At 42.7% G+C, this 12,703-nt stretch overlaps 1 long non-coding RNA gene across 1 annotated transcript in view; it reads right to left on the bottom strand.

The window, feature by feature from the left end:
* Positions 1 to 582: 582 nt before the first annotated feature.
* The window catches only part of LOC146871172 (uncharacterized), a 380,074-nt gene continuing 367,953 nt past the window's right edge, over positions 583 to 12,703 (bottom strand). Inside the window, exon 5 of the long non-coding RNA XR_014980727.1 lies at positions 583 to 1,906. This is a non-coding gene — a long non-coding RNA (uncharacterized LOC146871172). The remainder of the gene's footprint in view (positions 1,907 to 12,703) is intronic.

The following is a 12,703-nucleotide window of genomic DNA, read 5'->3' as shown; positions in this document are numbered from 1 at the left end:
ACCTGGGGCAGACCGGTTTTTCAAATGTCCATGCATCTTTTTAGCCTGGGTAATCTGTGTGTCTGTCCATAGTTGTTCATTTGGCACTGTAGCCGATATGCTTTTAGAACTGTCAGCTCTAAAATCTATACTTGCTAAAATTCAGCAGCCACTTGAAATGCAAAGCTACTCTTGATACTTTTTCTTTCTGTGCCTCCTTGGAAAGAAATGCAAACGTTGAGTCTCTCAGGGGTGTCCAACATAGGTCTAGGAGAACTGGATCCATGCAAGATATTCAGCTATCCATGCGCTATGTAAACAAATGCAATTTAGAGTCATTTTATTTGGATTTTTTCTATTTGGATATCCTAAATATTTGGCAAGGTCCTGGCTCTCCTGGACCTACCTTGTATGTCCCTGTATTTTCTACAGTGCAATGTCTGCCTTTCCGTCATAACGCAGTCTTGAAGTGGTCCTTGTCATTGCTAAAGTGCAAAGGATTAAACAATACACAATGTAGCTATTTTGAGAACAACTGACTAAGGATGCTATGGTTTGCTACCAAGTTAGTAATATGTCAGTTCAAATACGCAAGCCGCCATTGACTGTAATATTTATTAGAAAGAGATCCTTTCTCCAGCATGTGTGTTTTCTTGACACCACATTGCCAGTGCAGCCCATGCCATTGACAGGAAGTGTTGGTGGGCATATTTACGATCTAGTTTTACAGTGGCTGAAAGTATTGATAATGTGGTCATAATAGTAAGAAGCATATTAGTAAGATGAATTTTATTGACACCTTATTAGATTAAAAAAAAAAACGTGACCATTTTTCAGAAAAGCTGTTTTTTCAAAATCCTGACTGTAATGCCCTGGGTTGCATGGGTGAGGCTGCCTTATGTGTTAGTTAGCTTGGCAGGGCTTTCGGATGCCTGATTTCTTGGATGACCGTATAAGGGGCAGGACTCCATATTTGAGTGCATGCCTCAGACCAGCCCTGTTTGAGGTTGCACCATTGTGGTTTTTAACACGAGACAGAGTGTTGTTTGATGAAAGTGCGTCTCTAAAGATGATTTTGAAAACGTTAAAATACTGTGATCCTGCTGTTTTAAATGAAAGGTTATATTGAACAAAAAAATATTAGAGCAACATTGTAAGAATCGGAGCACCATATGAGAGCTGCTATGTCATGTATGTTGGGATATGGTATAATGAAATTGCATGATATATTATGTTGTTCAATAGTATGGTGTGCCAAGTTTTTCTATGTGTTACGTTATGTTTTTATATTGTGTTATGTTACCGGGCTGTGATACAGCATGCCATTGCTGATTTAAAGAGTGCTGCAGGCAAATAGAGGTCTACTTAAGTGCACTAAGACACACAAGGGAAGGGGGTGGGCACAAGAAGGTTTATACAGCCAGCTCCCTTGCATGGGTGAAGGGCACCATCCAACAGTTTTCCAGCTGCAGCGCCTCAGTCTTTGTGGGCAGTGCCAGCTCCTCTGAGGCATATTTCCTCCTGAGCTGAAAGGGGACCCAGAACCTTTTCACATTCTTCCTCTTTGGGGGTTCTGTATTTCTCTTCTCAGGGAGAGGTGATGGGAAAGCGTTGCTTCTATTGGGATGTTTACAGTGTCTGGTAGCCCCCAGTTGCGCAGGCTGCTTTCCAAATGAGGCTTGATGGGAGGTAGCTAGGCTCAGCCTGGCCTTTTTCCTCTCTCCTGATATCCTGCTTCCAGTTGGGTGAAGGTCCTTGACCAGCCCGGGCACAGCAGCTAGATCGGACCCTCCATGCAGATGATTGCTCTGGCTCAGCTCTTCTTGGTGGGATCCTCGAGACCAAAATTAGCCAGACTTCCATGTGGCTTCTGTCTGCCACCCACGCTCTCCCCTCAGGTGCCAAACATTACAGACAAAGCAGTGACCTTTGATGGAAAATGTGCAAAAGAAAGACATACAGATTTAGTGGTGCTTCTCTGGTGTATTTTCTATGTTCTCTGTAAGAATGTGGGTATGACTGGGTATCCCAATGCACTGTAAGGTCATCATTTACTATGTTTTAAAAGTTAATACATTTGAATATACAATGAAAAATATGTTGTATAATGCACAGCTTATGCTATAAAAAAAATATTATTGGGGGATAACATCCCCCCCCACCCCAAGCCCAATTACAAGAGTCAGGCTGACTCGCTGTGTACCATAGAGCATAGAGGGACTGGTCTGACAAAATATGCCAGGGCTGCTTTGGGTTCCCAGTCCGGGCACTCCTGGCTGTGTCCAGAGCATAGGGGGCCCCCTCCATGTACTTTGCAGGGGGCCCCCCTCAAGTTTCGTTACGCCACTGGATGAGTATGCCCAGACGTGGGTCCCCTGTACACTGTGTCACTGGAACCAAGCATAACTAGGACTAAACCGGTCCTAGGTTGCTTGTGTTCTGGTTCAGGGAGGACATGGTTTAGTAGTTTGGGCTGGACTGTTCCTATTGGAGCAGGGTCAAGACTGATTTGCATAAAGCTGAGTTCAAACAGAGGAGGCATGGTGTGCAAAATAATGATGGATTCGGATGAGGCCCAGTCATTACCAGTGGCTGAGCTTAATTCAAGCGTTCCTTCCATCACTGTTTTGTATACTTATTGCATCCATAGAGGGTCAGCAGCATGTTCTTGGTGTTGAAAGCCTGTTCCTTGGGTATTTATACTCATCCACAGGAGTCAAAAGGCATACTCCAGCAAAGGTAGTTTTTAACTTCATTGTCATGAACAGCTCTTCCCAGCCGGGTGGCTTTGGGCTGTTCATCACTACAATTTGTGAAATTAGCTAAATCCTAAAAACAAGGTAGTAGTCAAAGTTTTTTGTCCCCACCGCCTATCTTTTTATGTGACTTACCTCATAGGAGCATCCCTGACCCTATTATGGCGAGTATGTTTGAATTAAACATTTGCTGTCAGCTTTCTTCACTTCTCCAGGAAAGCAGTCGTTTGGGATTATGAAATCCAAGGAAGTTCTCGAACATTTGGGGACCACAAGGTCAAAACAAACAAGACCCTTCAGACCAACAGGGATGCCTAGATTCAACTTTTGGTTCAAGGGAGTCTTAGCTGTCTAGTCTGGTTTTACTATTTGGGTTTGGAAATTGTAGAAGGGCATGCGACTGGATTTCAGATCCAGATGAAGCAAAAAGAGAGGACAAGCTCCAGTTCCTTGATACAAGTGTTGTTAGTTGGTCTCATAACCCAATGAAAGCCGATGGGGATCCCAAAGTGTGGCTTGGTCACACTCTTAGCCTCTGAGCTGGGATGGCAGAAGAAATATAAATGACGGGCTGGGAGAAGTAACAAGGGCCTGAGTAGGGTGGTCTCCCTTCTTTGTTAATTTGTAGGTCCCTCAAAGTGCAGGAATTAAGCCAACGTTTTAGGGTCTCCATTCCAGGGCAGTTTAGTTTCAGTTATTCTATGGTTTCTGTCCCCTGCTGGATCTTGCTGGCACTGGAGGCCTGTTTGCCTGTCTGGTAGTCTCCCATCTGCAGAGAAAGCTTCCCAAGAAGGCAGCCAGAACCACCTCCAGCAGATCTCTCCAGACCTGGTCCTAAATTCAGGGGATTCAGTACCATGCTGTTACCATATCCAGGATGCATCAACCATGTCCATGCAGACCTGTCGAGGTGTCCTCACAGGATGGGATGTAGGCACAGCAGGTGAGACAGTAGTCCAGTTTCCAATCAGGAGAATGCAGGCACAAAGGGTAAACTCTTTCTGCACACCCACGATAATAGAAGGGTTTACACCACAGAAGTCTGCACAGATTTTATAAGAGGGTTGTGTCAGTAGAACTCACCCCAGTTGCACAGCAAAGTGGCTGTGCCACTCAATATTAATTACACTGCAACCAATGGGCCAGGCACCTAGCAGAGAGTTGAGACCCAATACTCTGGCAAGGATGTACCCGTGTCTTGTCTGGTCCTTTATCTCAGCAGCAGCCTATGATACTGCTATGGGAGGACTGAAGTTGTCATCCTGATCATCCCTTAGATGGCGAGAAGGGGAGATTTCTCAAAGGTCAAAAATGAAACAATTTGTGGAGGAACAGATGTGACATACAGCAGCGACCTTTTTGCCTTTTTGCCTTATAGTCACCCACCAACAAACATACCATATTCACTTTCTTTAAGAGCATAGTTGCATTGACAAAGATGTAAAAGACAGAGGGTTGACAATGTTCGGCACAATGGACGCAAGCGTCACAGGACAGCTGCTCATGCGCCTACAGAGCATGGCCAGCCTATTGAGAAATCCTGTGAGCCCACTCCCCCACCAGGATCTAATTCAGGGTAATGTATTTTACCTGTAAGAATCAACAGACACAGGCCTACGCCACCTCTGCAAGATGAAACCCCGAAACTTGAGTTCATCCTTCCCTTTCACATCCGTACCCAAACCACCTTCATTAACTGTAGGGCAACCTTCCTTTCCCCTCCCGCTGTACATTTAATCAATAAGTAGATACCTGGTAAGATGCAGCATGAATGGAATCTTAACCTGGCAGGTGACAGGCAGCTCTCCCGTCTGGTAGGTAACAGACAGCTTCAGCGTTTAGAAAGTGAGATGATGTATTCACCCATTAGCGTTCAGGCTGCTTCACTGCTTGGTCCTAAAAGCAGTGATGCAGCTTGAATGGTTCCTCTCACTGCATACTTTACTTCTTGCGTAGCTGATCTCTTTCTTGTTTTGTTTTTTCCAGCTTTTCAGAGCTATACATTACCCTGATCACTGTGGGCCTGGGCTTCCTGTTCCTTCTCACTGTTATCGCACTCTTCTATATAAGATGGGCCCGGAAACGGAAGAATGAAAGACACATCGGTGAGTGCCCAGTAGAGAGAGAGAGAGAGAGAGAGAGAGCGAGAGAGAGAGAGAGAGAGATAGATAATGTTCCTGCTAGAGAGAGAGGAGCTTTGACTAGTGGCAGTTCTGATTCATCATAAAGTAGCATTGAGGGTTCATATGCCTGCTGTGAAAAAGTGTACCATGCAGATCACAGAACTGTATTTTATGTTGATAGCTCAGCGGGTTACTGCTTTTGTCACAGACCTCCTTTTGTAACTTGCAGTTCGTAAGTTACAATCCTAATAAGCACAGTTACCTATGAAGGATTACCAAAGAGCTGCATGCAAACTGTAAGGAATAGGTTTGGAACCTTATGTCTTTCCCCAATCTTTCATTATCCTAATGTTGCTAAAAGGTTATGCAGTCAGTTTGGGTAGAAATACATTCTTATTAGTAAAGCCAACCCCAACCACTGTGGTATATTTAAAATCCAGAGTTTGTGCTTCTCCAGACCAAAATCTCTTAAAATTTACTGCCTACTAGTATGGGTAGCATATGATTCCTCCACCTTACAATCCTTGCCTTATGTAACATTTCCTAAAGATTGATTCACATATTTATCTGTATAATGTGTGGGTGATGTAAAGTGCTCTAACACACTACCCTGGTATGAGTAGTGCTATAAAACAAATGAACTGCACGTGGGAGAGGGGCTATGGTGAGATGAGGGGCACTGTTGGAGGGTGGTAGTGAGGGAATCCATGGAGTAGGAGGTCATCGGGGGTGCGCCAACAAAGACTGTCACACCAGGTGCCACAATAGCTAAAGCTGGCCCTACACACAAGCACCTTCTTTTGTGTACAGGAAGCCACACCACCAAACTCTACATCTGTCCATACTATTCTTCCCCTCTTAAAGTCACCCTCTGAGCACTGTTAAAACATTGCTAAACTGCACTGGGTCTGCCATATTTATGTGGTGGACTAGTTGTTTCTAAGGCATTTGAGCTTATCTTTTAGAGATTATTGTAAACCGGTGGGGTAGTGATCACAATCCCTATGGAGTTTCCAACACATATTGTGTGGCTCCTGTGCCCTGCCTACACCAACAGGGCAGACTTGCAGTTCAACCAATAACATATACCACTCGAATGGCCTCAACCCCGTATACAATCCACGAAGTGAAGATAAGCATAGAAACAGTGGCTGAAAAAGGTGATGTAGGTGTGATCTGCCATCTTCATACTACTTATTGCTCCTCCAGTACCAGGAGGTTGAAGAGCACCCTCAAAACATTGAGGCGTCTGCCGCCTTCCCTCCCTTTTCCCACTTCTACTTTCTTCATATCTCAGAAGCATTTCAATATCTGTATCACATCACCTCTGCTTTCTTTGCTTGGGGTATACAAACATCTCCTTCGTTTCTTGCATCTTCCTTCTCATCTTGGTGGCTCAGCAGTTCTTAGTATATAGCCCACGTTAAGAGACTCTTGACAGGTAATTGACTGAATGTGTATGTTTCTGTGTGCTATAAACTTCAATACTATGCTTATTTCAATTGCAGAACGCAGTGATGAACACAGTAGTCCAGGTCTGGAGGTCTCCATGGTAAGAGGGGAAGCTGGGAATTTGAGGCTAAACTTCAATAGGTACTGGGGAAGGTTGGGGGAGGATGGCACAGTAAACACCTAGTGACACACTGAACAACTATTAGTAACGTACCACTCTCAGGCACTAAAGCACTAGTTTACACTCTTAGTAACATGTTGTAAACATTAGATATTAGAAATAAAAGGGAATCCTTCACAATAGAGCAGTATTTATATTGTTCACCAAATGTTTCAAAAGCTTAGTTCCGCTGGGCTGACCAAAGATTTTTCTCCCTCCCAGAGGTGCTCACCTCATGGATGCTCAGAAAGGGCCAGTATAATGGCATGAAAATATGTCCATGGCCTAGAACTAACTACAGATGAGGCAGGCACTTCAGTGGTGGTTGGGGACACATAAAAACAATCCTAAGGAAAGGAGCAGCACTCTGGTGTTGCCAGGTCGCCTAGAGAGCACACCACCCCTAAGAATTCCCACTCCCACCACTACCCACTACACCCTGTCTCCCATCCAGAGCTCTGCCTCTCCCTACTCCCTGACTCCATGTAAACCTCACTGCAGTACTTTCGCCCTCTTCACTGTAACCCCAACCTCGATGCTGTAACCCCCTTTATTCCCCCATCCTCTCTTTCTTCCTCTGCACTACTCACTCTAAAATCACCATCTTGTACATCTCTCAGCTGCTTTACAGCTAAATTTGTACAATATCAATCACATACATATCTACTTAGATGGTACAAGAGAATGAGGAGATTCCGGGCCAGGCCCTACTCATGCCAATAGCTAATACAAATGTATTAAATGGACATTTAATACACATAGTGATATAGTAAGCTCTCAGATTGACAGTCAGCCTGTACTCACCTGTACAACCACCTCTTTGTCAGAAGCCCGTGGGGGAGAAACAAACTCTGGGGCATATTAACGAGGGCATTGTGTCATGCTTGCACCACACAATGTGATACATGCACAACACAAAACCCCAAGTTATATTTATGAAGGCATGCAGAGCCACTTTGCGTGGCTTTCAATGGCTTCACAAATATGGAGCCATGCAATGCAGCGCAAATCGCTGCGTTGCCTTATTCTGCGCAAGGAAGGTGTTCCATGGGAGTTGCAGTGGGTGTTCCCATACAGCTCCCACGGTTGTATTCCCAAATTTACAAGGACTTGAAACCTGCAAATGCATTAAAATCTTACGCCTTCCCATGTGATATGTAACAAAGGGAAATATGTTCATTTCAACTCATTTTTTCTTCTTTTATGTGTGCTGCCTCTATGGACTGTTTTTGTGCAGGAAGGTGCCCCTTCCAGCACAAAAATAATACTGCCGGCAGCGCAGGCACCCTTGCACTGTGGTCCATTGATTAAGCTGTGTGCCATAGACAATGATCCATTGAAACCATTCTTACACACATTTTGCTATAGGAGGTGAAGATGAATGCAGTGATACATTCATTTGATTGCAACTTTGCAATATTGTGTTTCTGTAGTGCAAACCAGTCTAACCAAGAGAAGTAGGCCAGTGCAATCTGCTACCCCAAGCTGTCCCTTACAGTAACCTCATATGCATTTCTACTTCTTTGAGCTTCTTCACTGCGGTGTAGCTTATATTCCCGGGCTGCACTTGTTGCTTGCGGTGCCTGGGTAGTTGAGCTACGACTTACTGATGATCCTCAAGGAGGCAGAAATTAATCTGGGCTGCTTTTGTACTATGAAGAGAACAAGTGCTGTAGCAGTTTGGGCAGGACAACTCCTTTGGGAATGGAGTCAGGCTGATTTACATCTGGCTGGCCCTCCCTCAGAGGGCTTCTGGAAAGCACATAAGGGGCTTTACTTAGTCATTGAAGGCAACAGGGCATCAAGCGAAAATTGTGGGTGCCACATCCAAAAAGCACTTGGTTCCCCTGCCTTATTAAGAGGCGAGGAAGAGGTTCCTCATCAGAAACCCCATTCGCTGGCCACTGGCTGACGCGACATCGGAAGCCACACCATATTTAGGGACAGCCTTCTGAAACCATGGCACTTTTTAAAAGTGTTGTACACGTCATCACCACAGCAAAGGGTACTGCAGAATACATTTAAAGAGTTAAATCAAAGAATGTTTCCAGAGGTGTACCAACATCTGGAAATGTTGAAAGCCCTTTCACTGCATGTCCTAAGCTACTGCTTTTTCAGCATATTATCTCATAATCCACGTGTATCATATATATTGTTTGTTTTATTATAGATGATTTATAGTTTTAGCTGCACAGTTTATAAAATAATTTATAATAAACAATTTACCTTAAACACAACACACAAGCATCTAAACATTTCGAAAGCAAAATATTATAAATTGAAAAAAACCCCATTGTTTTTAGGAATTCCAAAAAGTAGTCATCGTTTTACAGCATGCAATGGCTATAGGGGTGACTGAGAACCACATAAACACGTATGCCCAAACTGAGATAACTGAATCAATAAAGTAAGATTTTATATGTGGCAAATTGAAGCCAACACATTGCACGTGTTCCAATACTACCCTTCAGCAGGGCCGACAAATGCTACATCCTCCTTGGTAAGACTGGACGAGGTCAAGTGACAGAAATCTCATAAGTGTGAGACATGCCTCAAATCTCAGTAAAACCATGAATATTCTGTCTCTGTCCTAAATTGGAGTAAGCCACCTTGGATGCACAGCATGGAGAATCCAGATCAGGAACAATTGGCCAGGTGTACAATGCCATTTTAGAGATTACAAACCCTCTGATTTGCAAAATCACAGGGTCTGTGACTGAAAATGGCTTTTGAGTGTATATTATAGCCATTCTGTGAGTCCTACAAGCCTGTCTGACTTGCAAACTGAGCTTAATGGCCCATGTAGAATTGCAATCAGGAAGAGGCTTGAAAGTGGTGTCCACTCCTTATTGCAATTCGGTTTTGCGTGTATCAGTGGCTGGAACTACAATTGCAGTGGCAAACCATTGATCAGTTAATGACACCTCAAAGGAGTTGGCGATAATGGTGTCTGTAGTGAGGATCCACAAGGAGCCCGTGTCTCAGCTCCTTGCGACCCACCACCCCAGCTGTTAAATACAGCCTCATACTGGGCTACAACAGACAAAGCACACCTTTCTAACACACATTAATATATCCAAGTACCTTTCAGTTGTTTAATTGCATGCACCTACAGGTTTGTTTATATTTGAATTTGACTTTTATGCATGTTTTTATATGTATACATGTATAAACATTGATATAATCCATATCTATAAGCATATGCATGCAGTGTTTAATTTGTAAAAGAATGAGTGCCCAAAGCTCTGCACAGAAGCCCACGGCGGGTGCAATTAAATGTCAGCGCTCTCAATACCAAGGCTGCGTAGTCTTGAATCCACCTCATTCTTTAATCCACTACAGACACTCCCTCTCCCTTTATATCACTCTTTCAGGTTCTTGAATTCTCCCTTTCTAAAGTTTTTTCCGGCTTTCTCTTCCTTTGTTTTTCCGCTTTGTTTGTTTTTCCCTGTCTTACTCTTGGTAAATGTGTGATGCAGAAAATATATACCAGTCACTTCAATATAAGTATCAGTGGCCTCCACGGGGAGCCAACAGGTCAAATTAAACACTGCATACATGCACGCTCTTCATAGTTGACTGTTGTAGATGAGTCCCATCAGTTTTATTCCGGGCACATTGTGTGTCCCCACATCCCCCAGCAATCACTTCTAGAGGTGCCATTGGTGAGCACCAGCCCTACATTTTTGCGGTCTAGGATTTATTTGTCTTCTGCAGTCTCTGACCCAGAGCAAAAGTGAGAAACAAAGAAAAGAGGCAACAAAAGAAGAAAAGAAAGATAGCAAAACAGTGACAAAAGGAGAACAGAAGTTTGGGAAAATAAAAAACCGGCATGAGAGCTAAAGAGGCATGAAGTGTAGGTAGGAGTAAAAAGGAGACATGAGGTGGAATCAAATCTAAGCAGTCTTGGTATTCAGCAATCCCGGTACCAGGCAACCCCACCAGAGGGGTCCTAAGCAAAACATGGGCCCCTTCACTTAGTATAATAATAATAATTTGTTCTACAATTTATTAGTCCACCTTAGTCTTGGTCCTGGTTACTTATCTGAAGTACATAACAAGTACAGCCAGTGTCCAGAGAGTCTAATCCCCCCTGCAGTCCACACAAACGGCTTCTCTGTTATGGCAGAGGAGTGTCAGAGTTTATACTACAGTAAATACATTTCTTCCACGCAACTATCCTGAATAAGTGGCACAAGTTGGATTGCTTCGGAATATATATAATATATATATATATATTCACAAAAAAATACAAAGGGGAACGTGACATAATTACATTTCTTTTTAATTTAACCCTATAGAATGTCCCTTTCGACCCCCCCTAACAAGGACCCGGGGTGAGGTTACCCCTACATGGCTACCTTATTTCTTATTTTTATTTTCTTTCTATGGCACAGAAACCTTTTGCTCCAAGCTGACGCCAGCCAATCAGATCTCGTGTTTTGAGGTCACAGTACCGCAGTAGTTTACTGGTGCTATATATACATACATTTTGAACCTAAATTTCCCAAAAACTACTGAGAAGGTTGACACTAAATCACAAAAAGCACACATTCTAGATCAAGAACTAGCTTTCTGCCAATTTTGGTGTCATTCCATTCAACAGTTTTTGCTGTATCGCTCTTCAATTGTCCTATAGAAAATTATGTGGGGAAAACAAGTGTTGCCCCCCTCCCCCTCCTTTTTCTCTTTCTTCCCTCTTGATGGATCATTACAAAACTTTCCAGGTAGCAGCTGAGTTGGCTTAACCTTTCATGTGGAACGTTTTGTGAAGATTCGTCAAATGGTACCAAAGTTATTACCAAACAAATAATAAATTTCCCATCAAAACCTGGCCCTAACTATAATTACACAGTGGAGACTGCCACTGTGTGATTATAGTTAGGACTGGGGCATTCTGCAATCCCTATATAAAAAGCTGTCTCTAATTTCTTATCATAGGTGACTAACTTGAAACCCCTAACAGTTGTCTATTATAAAGAAATGCTGTCAGAACTCAACTGTAATAATTTATTACAGTTGAGTTCTGACATCACAATGTCTGCTGCCAGAAAAAGCAGTTGCGGGGAAATGCAGGTCAGGTCAAGGAGCATAATTAAGAAGTTGTTTAAAGAACAAAAAATAAGCATTACTTTTCTTTCACCTGCTCTGTTTTTTTCTTGCTGTACAGTGACAAGCAGAAAGATATTTATGGCAACATGTATATTTTGCACTCCCTAGGTAACTATAGAAAAGTTTGAATCTTGTCATGTTTCCGGTACTCTTTAAAAAAAAAAAAAATACTGACTTGTATTCAACTGATTCTAACTTCTTTTCTCAGCAAGTATCTATCAGCTTTCTGATGTGTTGAATTTTGCATTATTGTAGTTTTATTCTTCTTGTTTGCAAACATGCTCTTTTCTTCATAAGAAAGAGCTATGCACTAAGGATTTAAATAGTTTGTGAGAAAGGGAATGGTGTACCATTTAATAATAGGAAGAAAGTACCGCCTACCATACATGATAAGGATATTACAAATCACCTCGGAGTCCTAGGACCTTAAACATGAACTCTGCCTTTGACCTCTTTCCTCTATTTCAACTCCTTTGTGACTTGTAATATCCGTATAATGTACGGAAGGCAGAACTTTATCCCATATTCATGTATTCACTGAAAAGAACCAAAGGATAAAGTGGCATGATAGCTGAAAATGTCAGCTAGAAATACCATTTTAAACTTAAAAAAACACTGAAATTCACCGGTTTTAGTTAACTGAAGTAACTATAACTTGTGTACTAGCCATGCACAGTAATGTCATTAGTTATGTAATTTCAGATGTCATCAGCAAAGTTCTCAGTGACACCATAGAGTGGTAGGGGCAGAAAAAGCTTGACTAGTTTTCTTTCTATTTCAAGAACTCTATATTACAGATGAATTTATGTAACTAGCAAGTTGAGTTCAAGTAAAAAATGTGCTTTATAGCCAAGTGATTGAGGGCCAGATGTATGACGGTTTTTAGCGTGTGCAAACTGGTCTTAACCATGGGCCCATGTACAAACAGTATTTTGTGAATCGCAAATAAATTGGGACTAGCAAAATACTGTTTTGCGACTCTGTATTTGAAAGGCGCGTTCCCTTCCAAATAGCCACTGCAGAGCCATGTACTAATGTTTTGTAACCGCAATTGCAATCGCAAAACACTCGCAAATTACCACCTACTTCAAGTAGGTGGTAATGCATTCGCAAATGGGAAG

This window comes from Triturus cristatus, chromosome 1_1 (assembly GCF_964204655.1).
Source record: "Triturus cristatus chromosome 1_1, aTriCri1.1, whole genome shotgun sequence".
Classification (NCBI taxonomy): Eukaryota; Metazoa; Chordata; class Amphibia; order Caudata; family Salamandridae; genus Triturus; species Triturus cristatus.
Note: the sequence above shows the minus strand (reverse complement) of the source record. Positions and strands in the feature narration are given on the sequence as shown.